This window comes from Heterodontus francisci, chromosome 18 (assembly GCF_036365525.1).
Source record: "Heterodontus francisci isolate sHetFra1 chromosome 18, sHetFra1.hap1, whole genome shotgun sequence".
Lineage (NCBI taxonomy): Eukaryota > Metazoa > Chordata > Chondrichthyes > Heterodontiformes > Heterodontidae > Heterodontus > Heterodontus francisci.
In genome coordinates, this window is record NC_090388.1 from 16,334,840 (window position 1) to 16,344,113 (window position 9,274).

General features: G+C 41.4%; 1 non-coding gene across 1 annotated transcript; it reads right to left on the reverse strand.

Annotated features, from left to right (window-relative positions):
* Positions 1-330: 330 nt before the first annotated feature.
* trnad-guc (transfer RNA aspartic acid (anticodon GUC)) lies at positions 331-402 on the reverse strand. Its single transcript has one exon. It is a non-coding gene; the product is annotated as a tRNA-Asp (tRNA).
* Positions 403-9,274: the final 8,872 nt, after the last annotated feature.

Below are 9,274 nucleotides of genomic sequence, written 5' to 3' on the forward strand. Positions count from 1 at the left end.
TGTTCTCAGCAGCTTATTTATTCCTTTAAAGTTACTAAGCGCTTTAGAAATGCTGATAAAATAACGGGCAATTTTAAACTAAGCTCAGGTTAATTTGTAAATGTTCGTAAAAAGGGGTCAATGACTGCAGATTTCAGTGATAAAAAGCAACTTGACTGATACCATTTGACTTACTGTGAAACTGGAAAATAACTTTATTGCCAATCATCAAACCACACGCGAAAAGAACTTCATATATTTAAGAATTAGCCTTAAAAATGTAAACTCCACATTTTCAAGCTATTAGGCCTTGAAAATCCTTTGAAGCTTCACCGATTAGAAAAAAATAAACTCCCCGTCGGGGAATTGAACCCCGGTCTCCCGCGTGACAGGCGGGGATACTAACCACTATACTAACGAGGAAGTCGCACAAAATTTGTTAACACCTATAATTATATCTAAAGAATATGACCTGTAAGGCCATAGAAAAGATATAATATACGATGACAGTTTTAAAAAATATTTTTATTCATTCATGGGATGTAAGCGTCACTGGCAAGGCCAGCATTTATTGCCTATCCCTAATTGCCCATGAGAAAATGGCGGTGAGCCACCTTCTTGAACTGCTGCAGTCAGTGTGATAGATACACCCACAGTGCTGTTAGGGAAGGAGTTCCAGGTTTTTGACCCCGTGGCAATGAAAAGGAATGGCTATATATTTCCAAGTCAGGATGGTGTATGACATGGAGAGAAATTTGAAGATGATGGTGTTCCCACGTGCTTGCTGCCCTTTTCCTTCCATGTGGTAGAGATCATGGGTTTGGGAGGTTTCACGGAAAAAGTCTTGACGAGTTGCTGCAGTACATCTATCAGGTGGCACACACTGCAGTCAATGTGAGCCTGTGGTGGAGGGAGTGAATGTTTTAGGTGGAGGATGGGGCGCCGATCAAGCATGTTGCTTTGTCCTGGATGGTGTTGAACTTCTTGAGTGTTACTGGAGCAGCACTTGTCCAGGCAAGTGGAGACTTTTCCATCATTCTCCTGAAATGCCATGTAGGTGAGTCACTCGCAGCAAACACCCAGCTTCTGACCTGCTCTTGTAGCCACAGTATTTATGTGGCTAGTCCAATTATGTTTTTTGTCAATGGGACCTCCAGGTTGTTGATGGTGGGGGATGCGACAATAGTGATGCCAGGGTAGGTGCTTAGACACTCTCTTGATGGAAATAGTCATTGCCTGGAATTTAAGTGGCATTTAATTTGCATTCCCAATAGCTTAATTTTCAACACGAGCAAAATCATGGGAAATAACTTTCCAAATTAAATAAAACAGGCATGCCAATTTATAATTTTTATTTTGATGATTCAATGTTTATAAATTATCAATATATATGAATGCATGTGATTTCCTGGAATTCTAATTTTGAAAAATTATTGATCAAGTCTGATGAAATGATTCCTATATTTTAAAGTAATGGAGGTGTTAAATTGCAACACAATGTTGTTTATGATGGTTTTCAAGATGCTGATTTTCAAAAGAAATTTAGAGGTTGATAAAAAAAAATAAAATCCAGTGGAATTAAGCTGTAGTGATGGCTCAATATTTGCAAACACAAACAAACTGTCTGTGTGGTATCCTCCATTAACTCTCTGTAAATCACATCCATAGCTTGGCTAAAATTCAATAAGGGGGTTTACGAACAGATGGATAATACTAAAACAAATATTCTTCCTCAATACACTCAAAGAGAATAGAATTATTGCTCTTGTACCAAATGTCTGAGATTGCAGCCTCTAGTTAGAGGATTTGAAGTCCAGCACCAATACGGTGGAAACAATATTAAAATTAGGTCCTATTGGCTAACCAAAAGTAGAAAGACAATTCTACTGCTTGGCCAATATCTGCTTCTGAAGAAAAATCCTCCTAGCATCCTCCTTCACAGTGAAAACCAGATGTAGATTGTTCTACAGTGGGTAAATATTGTCTGTATAAATACCATACAGTATTATTACCTATGTCCATCACTGGAAAAGATTAATGTGTGGAAAATGAACTGACATACTGAATCGAGCATTGAGTATTTAGATTTTGAACAGGTAAGATCGCATAACAAGTCTGAAAACCAAGTGGCGAAAGTAAGATATTGGTAGCCAAAATCAAGTTTGAAAATTACATGGGTGCCTTAGGTCCTGATTAATATGAGGTACATATATACATATAAATCTTTAAAGGTCAACATATTTAGGTGACTATCATTTTAATTATTATGACAGAATTTAAGTATCACCCAACCTACACCCACTCCTTTTATGATTTATCATGTAGTAGTACTCTCACTTCTGGATTGGATGGAACTCTGATCTAAACTTGTAGGCACATTTTCCTTTTAACAATTACTGGATTTGTTAAATAATCCAAACTCTTATGTTTAAAACTGTCTATTTTCATGATCAATTACAGTGCCATTGTTGAACATCTCCTCTCCACCACCACCCCCAACACTGCCTCCCTAACACCCCTTTAGGAATTGACACATTTCCTTTCCCATATAAATATAGGTGAAAGGTGACAATGAAAACAGCCCATCTGTCACCAACACTAATTTTTGTAGTCTGGCAGAGATCCAGGACCTCACTGCAACCCCCAACATGAGTGAAGGGATCTTTAATATCAGGTGAATAAAAGCCAGGCTGAGAAATTAGTTTTCCATCCCAGCAATCACAAGCCTACCCATTTTCTGTAAATAGTCTCTCAGACTAGTGCAGATGGAGAAGCTGCACCTGGGGACCAAAGCAATCAATGCAGCAGAATTTAAGCAGCTGTGTGCAATTTAAACAAGAGTGGGCGGGCTAGAATTGAGCTATGGTATGCTTTGTGCATGATATAAAACTATATTGACTGTTTTTTTAAGCTGAAATAAAATGTGTATTCCACTACAACTAGCTTAATTGGTCAAGCTGCATTTTTATGCAGCTGCGATAATAATGGTAGCCAGTGAATTTTTCACAAGGGGCTATAAAAACAACACTGATTTATTGCCATGGATTTAATAGCTTGAGACTGATTTATTTCGCCACAGTTGAGACACTGGTGCCATCTGAAGAGCAAGCAGTCTGGAAATCTCAGATGTAAGCATAATCAGTCAATAGTTACTCGGTGACTTTCTGCTCGATTTCTATTTGCATTTGTAAAATACTTTATTAGTTTAATCCTCCAACATGTAACAGCTTGCTACAGTGCAACTGCAGTGACAGCAACACATAAAACTGCAAAATATAATTACATAAATTCATTAAAAACATAAAATGCTTCTAATTTTGGTAATTGTTACGACCGAGACAGAAGGAGTGTACTGTTTATTCTAGTTCCACTTCTCCACAGGTCACAACATATATTTACATTTTTCCCCATTTACCGATACAGTCAATCGTAGACTCTATTTTTATCCCAGAGTAAAACACACCAACCAGCTTTCTTTAATAAACAACAAAATTATCAGTTTATTATAAAACAAGTCTTAACAAGTAATGAAGTAAAGCATAAACACACAGATTGAAATATTAAAGTTCCCTTTTTTACCTTAGCCCGTCACACACACACACACATATACACATACACCGGAAAAAAAGGGATTTTTGTTTTTAGAGCTCTATTACAGACAAAAAAAAAGGCTAAATAGTTGCTCATTCTTGAAGAAACAGTTGATGAGATATATTGTGTTCCAAAACTGGCATACAGTCTGCCCTCCAGGTACACGTAGACGGGTCACTGGGATCTTTTAGAACAGTTCTTTTTAGGCAGCGTTGAGAATTAATTTAGGCAGGCTTTTCTTCAAAGACGGGAGATGAGATGAGTTGACACAGTGGACTGCTCAGGGTCTTTTAGAGAGGTGCTGGAAAGCTGAGCTGGGTTGTAGTCCTCTCTCTTACCTTGGGAATTCTCTTTTCTCCTTGGAAGTTCTCTCCCTTTTTATACAGTTCAACCCCAACTCAAAACAATTCAAAAGCGAAACTGACAACAGGAAGTCAACCTTTTGACCTCCATCAATCTTGACCTGTCACTTCTTTGTAAACAACTTCTCCAGGTATCCAAAGTTCTCTGTTGTTTATTGAGCTGGAAGTCAGGTTATTTTCCTCACAGGACTTCTCAGTGACCCTTTGAAAAACATTTCCAGGGACTGTTTTTCAAAGTCAAGTGACCTTTACACGAGCCCTTTGAAAACCCCAAAGTTTAACATTTCTTCAATCTTACAAAAATGAATCCTCAAAGAACAATTTTAACAAAACACAGAGGCAATTTCGTGACAATCACTTATTGAAGTATTGTGAAACCCTTAATTTGAAAATGGAATGCTCTATAAGCTAGTTATACAACATATTTTGCATCAATACAAAATAATTTTGGCTTCAAGACCTGTTGCATAACTATTCAGAAAGTTGTTGAATTAATGATGCTTTGCATTTTTCAAGCAGCATGAGATCATGTCAAAGAGGTAGCCTCAGACCATATTGGCTTTGCACTGGCTGCATTAAAACTGCAACCTATGCAAAGCAACATTCAAAGATCTCAAGTAATTGTTGGATCATTTGGCAGGTTTGAAATTTTCTAATTGCAAGGGAAGAGTTGAGCATTATCTCTTTATTAACGCAAAATATAACTAGGCATTTCAACTCTAGTGTGTAGACCTCTGCATCTGTATTCTTGCTTAGATGCAGAACTCTGCTTCTCCTGACAAGGCAGTATAAATTAGACATGTTGCTTCTGCACCACTCTTCATAGGTGCCCAGGATCAAATCAGCATCTGAATTTTAAAATATATTTTAGTAAGTAGAGCTTTGAAATAGATAAATTGAACAATTTCAATGTTAAATTATAAAGAATGATATCAGTGTCTTCCTGGGTACTGAATAACTGCAATTTTATTCTCAAATCCACACACTTTTGACTGGTCCACAATATAGTGAGGCAACAACGACTTATATTTATATGTTGCCTTTTAACGTAATAAAACGTCCCAAGGCACTACACAGGAGCATTATTTAAGAAGTAACGCCAATCCACATAGGGAGACATTAGGTCAGATGACCAAAAGCTTGGTCAAAAAGGTAGATTTTAAGGAATGTCCTAAAGGAGAAAAGCGAGATAGAGAGGTAGAGAGGTGTAAGGAGGGGATTTCAGAGCTTAGGGCCTAGGCAACTGAAGGTTGGATATTGATGGTGGATTGGAGTGATTAAAACTGAGATGCTCAAGATGCCAGAATTAGAAGAATGCAGATATCTTGGAGGATTGTGGGGCTGGAGGAGATTACGGAGATAGGGAGGGGCAAGGCCATGGAGGGATTTGAAAACAAAGATGAGAATTTTAAAATCAAGCTGTTGCTTAAAAGTCAGTGAGCAGAGGGGTAATAGGTGAACAGGACTTGGTGTGAGTTAAGACAGGGGCAGCAGAGTTTTGGATGACCTCAAATTTACGGGTAGAACATGGGAGATCAGCCAGGAGTGCATTGGAATAGTCAAGTCTAGAGGTAACGTAAGCAGGAATGAGGGTTTCAGCAGCAGATGAGCTGAGACAAGGGCAAAGTTGGGCAATTTTACAGAGGTGGAAATAGGCTATCTCGGCATGCTTGCCTTCATCGGCCGAGGCATTGAGTACAAGAGTTGGGACGTCATGTTACAGTTGTACATAATGTTGGTTAGGCCGCATTTGGAGTAGTGTGTGCAGTTCTGGTCGCCACACTACAGGAAAGATGTGATTAAGCTAGAGAGGGTGCAGAAAAGAATCACAAGGATGTTGCCTGGTTTGGAGGGCTTGAGTTATAAAGAGAGATTGGATAGTCTGGGTCTGCTTTCCCTGGAGTGAAGGAGGCTGAGAGGGGACATGATAGAGGTATATAAAATTATGAGCGGCATTGATAGGGTAGATAGCCAGAGTCTGTTTCCCATGGTAGGGGTGACTAAAACTAGAGGGCATAGACTTAAGGTAAGAGGGAGGAGGTTTAAAGGGGATCAAAGGGGTAAATTTTTCACACAAAGAATATTGAGTATCTGGAATGAGCTGCCTGAGGAGGTGGTGGAGGCATGAACAGTAGCGACATTTAAGAGGCATCTGGACAGGTACTTGAATGAGCAAGGCATAGAGGGATATGGAATTAATGCAGGCAGGTGGGATTAGTATAGATAGGCATTATGGTCGGCATGGACGCAGTGGGCCGAAGGGCCTGTTTCTATGCTGTACAACTCTATGACTCTATCTTAGAATGGGCTATCTTAGTAATGGCATGAAAATGAGGTCAGAAGCTCATCTCAGGGTGAAATGTGACACCAAGGTTGCGAACAAACAGGCTTAATTGCAGAGTGTTGCCAGGGAGAGGATGGAGTCAATCGCTAGGGAATGGAGTTTGGCGGGGGGACTGAAAACAATGGCTTCAGTCTTCCCAATATTTAATTGGAGGAAATTTCCACTCATCCAGTACTGGATGTTGGATAAACAATCTGTGGAGGAGTTGAGAGAGGTGGTGGTGAGGTAGAGTTGGATATTGTCAGCATGCAGGTGAGAACTATTGTTGCGCTTTCAGATGATGTCACCAAGAGGCAGCATGTAGATGAAAGATAGGAGATGACAAGGATACATCCTTGGGGGATACCAGAGCTAACAGTGTGGGAACAGGAAGAGAAGCCATTGCAAGTGATACTCTGGCTATGATTAGATATATAGGAATCAGGAACCAGGTGAGAGCAGTCCCACCCAGCTGGATGACAGCGGGGAGGCATTGGAGGAAGATGGTATGGTCAAATATGTCTAAGGCTGCAGACAGATTGAGAAGGATGAGGAGGGAATGTTTACCTTTGTCACAGTCACATAGGATGTCATGTGTGACTTTGATAAGAGCTGTTTCAGTACTGTGGCAGGGGCAGAAACCTGATTGGAGGGATTCAAGCACGGTGTTCCGGGAAAGATTGGAATGGATTTGGGAGGCGACAACATGTTGAAGGATTTTGGAGAGGAAAGGGAAGTTGGAGATGGAATGGTAGTTTGTAAGGATGGTGCGGTCAAGTGCTTTTTTGAGGAAGGGGGTGATGACGGCAGATTTAAAGGAGAGAGGGACAAGACTTAAAGAAAGAACCGTTAACAATATCGGCTAACATGGGGACCAGGAGGGGAAGTTGGGTCAGCAGTTTAGTGGGAATAAGATCGAGGGAGCAGAAGGTGGGTCTCATGGACAAGAGAAGCTCAGAGGGGACATGAGGGGAGATAGGAGAGAAACGGGACAAAGATTTGAGTTCAGGGATAGAGCAGGTGGGCTAGTGGAAGGGGAGGGATGTGGCAGAGGCAGCTTATTGGATGGCCTCGATCTTAGTGACAAAGAAGTCCATGAATTCCTCGCACTTAGTGTTGGAATTTTTGTGGTGTTGTTCATGGGTGTCCTGGGATTTGAAGCAGGTTTGACTGCAAATTTGGCCAGTCGCTTTAAGCTCAATGCTCTTGATAAGCAAAGCCAGGTGATTGTAGCTACTTCTAAAATATTAAGGTCAATCAAAGAGCAGTTGTACCTGCCTGTAAATTTCAGACTGTAAATCAATGAGTACTTTTTTCTTTGTTAAGATTGTTTTGCATCTGTAAATAACACTTTGAAGTGCGATGCCTGATGTGTGAGATGCATAGACAGTTTTAATATAAATTATGGGTAGGTAAGAAAACCCACAAAAGTTGTTCATGAAAAACATCTGTAATTTGCAAACAGAATATGCCAAATCCTCTAATGATTCCTAAATTGCTATTGCTATTTGTCTTAATACAATGTACACCCATGTTTTATTAAGAAAGCAAACTATTTTATTCAAGTACAGTGAAAATTAAGTTGTTGAATTGTCACTTTAGTGCAAACATAATTAATGCCAAACTCTGCATCTAGAGCCTGGGGGCAGGGTGGGGGGAGGGCAACTGCTACCTATTTTTCCATTTACTTCAATGAAAAAGCTGAAATGTCAGTACATGCTTGAGACTAGCTGGATCCATCATATGTAGGAATACACTCATATAAGTTTATTCTATGTAAGAGATCTTTTTTGGTCTCCTTATCTCGAGAGACAATGGGTAAGCGCCTGGAGGTGGTCAGTGATTTGTGAAGCAGCGCCTGGAGTGGCTATAAAGGCCAATTCTAGAGTGACAGACTCTTCCACAGGTGCTGCAGATAAAATTGGTTGTCGGGGCTGTTACACAGTTGGCTCTCTCCTTGCGCTTCTGTCTTTTTTCCTGCCAACTGCTAAGTCTCTTCGACTCGCCACACTTTAGCCCCACCTTTATGGCTGCCCGCCAGCTCTGGCGAACGCTGGCAACTGACTCCCACCACTTGTGATCAATGTCACAGGACTTCATGTCGCGTTTGCAGACGTCTTTGGACGGCCGGTGGGTCTGATACCAGTGGCGAGCTCACTGTACAATGTGTCTTTGGGGATCCTGCCATCTTCCATGCAGCTCACATGGCCAAGCCATCTCAAGCGCTGCTGACTCAGTAGTGTGTATAAGCTGGGATGTTGGCCGCCTCGACGACTTCTGTGTTGGAGATACGGTCCTGCGACCTGATGCCAAGTATTCTCCGGAGGCAGCGAAGATGGAATGAATTGAGACGTCGCTCTTGGCTGACATACGTTGTCCAGGCCTCGCTGCCATAGAGCAAGGTACTGAGGACACACGCTTGATACACTCGGACTTTTGTGTTCCGTGTCAGTGCGCCATTTTCCCACACTCTCTTGGCCAGTCTGAACATAGCAGTGGAAGCCTTTCTCATGCGCTTGTTGATTTCTGCATCTAGAGGCAGGTTACTGGTGACAGTTGAGCCGAGGTAGGTGAACTCTTGAACTACTTCCAGAGCGTGGTCGCCAATATTGATGATGGAGCATTTCTGACGTCCTGCCCCATGATGTTCGTTTTCTTGAGGCTGATGGTTAGGCCAAATTCATTGCAGGCAGCCGCAAACCTGTCGATGAGACTCTGCAGGCACTCTTCAGTGTGAGATGTTAAAGCAGCATCGTCAGCAAAGAGGAGTTCCCTGATGAGGACTTTCCGTACTTTGGACTTCGCTCTTTGACGGGCAAGGTTGAACAACCTGCCCCCTGATCTTGTGTGGAGGAAAATTCCTTCTTCAGAGGACTTAAACGCATGTGAAAGCAGCAGGGAGAAGAAAATCCCAAAAAGTGTGGGTGCGAGAACACAGCCCTGTTTCACGCCACTCAGGATAGGAAAGGGGTCTGATGAGGAGCCACCATGTTGAATTGTGCCTTTCATATTGTCATGG